The sequence below is a fragment of the Nicotiana sylvestris genome, chromosome 6, assembly GCF_000393655.2.
Source record: "Nicotiana sylvestris chromosome 6, ASM39365v2, whole genome shotgun sequence".
NCBI lineage: Eukaryota > Viridiplantae > Streptophyta > Magnoliopsida > Solanales > Solanaceae > Nicotiana > Nicotiana sylvestris.
The window spans coordinates 72,687,671-72,690,566 of NC_091062.1; the positions used below are offsets into that span (position 1 = coordinate 72,687,671).

The 2,896-nt window shown below is 39.6% G+C and overlaps 1 long non-coding RNA gene across 1 annotated transcript; it reads left to right on the top strand.

Moving 5' to 3' along the window:
• The first annotated feature begins 392 nt into the window (after positions 1–392).
• On the top strand, positions 393–2,621 carry LOC104236507 (uncharacterized). The gene is made up of 2 exons (XR_713442.2): positions 393–886; positions 2,426–2,621. It is a non-coding gene; the product is annotated as an uncharacterized lncRNA (long non-coding RNA).
• Positions 2,622–2,896: the final 275 nt, after the last annotated feature.

Consider the following 2,896-nt stretch of genomic DNA (forward strand, 5'->3'; position numbering starts at 1 on the left):
CTCTCACCTTAGCGAGTCGGAGTAACTTCTTCTCCCCGCCTTTGTTCCCTAATTCCTCATACAAACGAGCAAAAGCTGTCGTCTTAGCCTCCGTCACTGCCATCTTCGCCTCCTTCCTAGCTACCTTATATCTCGCAATGTTCGCTCTCTTCCCCTCCTCACCAATGCTCCCTACTAACCGCAGGTAAGCCACCTTCTTCGCTTCCACTTTACCTTGGACAACTGCATTCCACCACCAGTCTCCTTTGTGGCCACCGGTGCGGCCCGAAGATATCCCTAACACCTCTCTCGCCGCCTTCCTTATATAGTCCGCCGTCATCGACCACATAGTATTTGCGTCCCCACTACTTCTCCAAGCTCCCATTGCCGACAACCTTCCTTCCAACTCCTGAACGAACGAATGAATATACACAAAATTCTCTCAAGAAAGGCAATAGCCAACCACCTGTCATATTTGACCATTCTCCTCGCCTTTCTTCTTCTCTCTCTCCTCCATTTACTTTTTCTCCAAATCGAAACACACAAAGAGGAGAGACAGACACCTCTTCTCAGACTAAGGGATTCTTTTCTTTGGTCGAGTTAGGAGGACCCAAATTGACAATAATCGAATCAAAGACACTTAATTATGTCGTGCGACAAGATTGATGGGCTCGCGAGGTGGTTCGGGACGAGTGTTGCTTCGGCATTCTTTGCCTCGTTGGAGCGATGCGCGTGCGTCAATCTCACCACCTACGCATCTGATGATGAGGAAGAGGAAGAAGCTAAAGATCGCCCCTTGTTTATGAACAATTTGCCTTCTCATGTTGATCCTTGTCCTCACTCTAACATTTCTGCCTCCTCCGTCGATAATTGACTCTCCTCTCCTCTCCTCTCCTCCCCTCTCCTGGTATATTATTTTCATAATTGTACGAGCATTAATTTTGATCTGTTGCCTTTCTGGAAATTATACAATCTGTTTGGATGTATGTTTTCCGCTTCTGAATATCAAATTTAGTGTCTGTCCTTTTTCATTTTAATCAATTAGACCACTATGAATTAACTCTAAATTAGTTTAGATTCAAATGATTTGTCATAATTAGACTATTAAAAGGGCTTAGCTCGCCTAGGAAGTTCTCTCTACCTAGTGTAAGGGTAGGTCTATAAAGAACTTAATCAACTCAAGTTTGAAAAATGGTTTAAGGAACAAATGGAGTTAAAGGATTAATGGACTTGTGGTTCTAAGCTATGTTGCGCGGACTCTCCAAACTGTAGCCGCACCCGTGTCGGATCCTTCAAAAATGCATTGCTTTTGGAGGATCCGACATGTATCTGGTCACATTTTCGGAGAGTCCGAGCAACATAAGTTCTAAGTGCATCTATAGAGGAGCTATCTCTTATAGTTAGTTGGACATTGTATCTGTTAAATGGAACAGAGATTTCTTTGAAAACTAACTTGGGCTGTTAGAGAATTGGCACGGCAGGCTTGTTTCATTCTTACTGCCAAATTGCTAATGCTTCCTCGTGTGCAGAAAATATTTGTTATTTACTTCCAAATGTTCCCTTTAGGAACTGAACTCCATTCCCTGAATTATTGAACATATTATGACATTGTAGCACAGGGAATTTGCACAATGTATCGTAAAAGAATCCACTTCACATAGATAATAAGTAGTGATTTATCTGATTTCTTAATTAGTTTAATTTTAAGATCATCTGTTGTAGATGGACACCGTCTTTTGTTACTTTGTTTATCACAGTACTTGGATGGCTTCCGACGACAATTGATTTATGATCTCAGAAAGAAAAAACTGAGTTGACTAGGATTGTGTAATTATTTACTCTAGCTTGCAAAGGAAGTTGCCCTTGGAGGATCTCTGGAGGGATTAATTCAATTGGTTAGATTGTGCCTGTTAGAGGAGCATTTGAAAACCATAAGTCTCAAAGTCAAGAAGCTTTTAGACGGTTGGCTTTATATGTTGAGTGCTTTGATGTGTGGTTGGAATTTCTAAATACTCCTACCAAACTTGAAGAAGATAAACAAATATTTTCTTAATATAAGTTAATACTAGCAGATGGAGCTTATGCTTGGTGAAATTCAGATATCATCTTGTCCAAATCAATCACTTAACTACTGTTTGACTGTTCATTTTCACACAAAAGTGAGTAGGTTCTATGAATATGGCATTTGGTTATTATTTGTCAAAGACTTGTGTAAATTTTGTTGATGGAGAATGAGACAAATCTTCTTGTCGCTGGGACATATACTATTAGATCATGACACCAAATTAAGTTGTGCTTTCCATGTTTCCAAGTTGTCTTGATGAAGCCCACATCTCATAAAAATGAACTCCCCATCTCATAATGTTTGCTTTTTTGCCTTTGGTCATTGTCAAAATTTTGCAGCCCTATCTCTACTACGCTTATGATGCAACCTTTTTTTTTCCAGATCTGGCATCACCAACTTCATCATATTAATCCTTTGGCTCCAACGGAAATGTAATTCCGGTATTAACTGTAATATTTATTCTTTTTCTTCTTATAGACCATTTTTCCATTCAAGTGTTGTATGAGGTGTTTTTCCTTTGGTCAGTTTTGTTACAAGGTCAAACATTTAAGCACGTACAAGACACCTTTTATTGTTCCTTTACCTCGCAATTCTTCAACAAGAGTTTTGCTTGCTCTAGGAAACTAGCAAATGCCAGTAAGAGGCTGTTGTACTTCATGCTAGCAGTGCAAAATTGGCCCTCACTTGCCTTGGCAAATGGCAACCTGTTCGAGGCAATTATAAATTTGTGGTTGTAGGGTTATACTAGAGTAATATTATTTTTCATTACTCTATTTAAGCAAACTTCTTAATCAACCAGATTATTTAAAACCCCAATAGGTGACGAGTTACGCTAAATGTGTTATTGCTCAC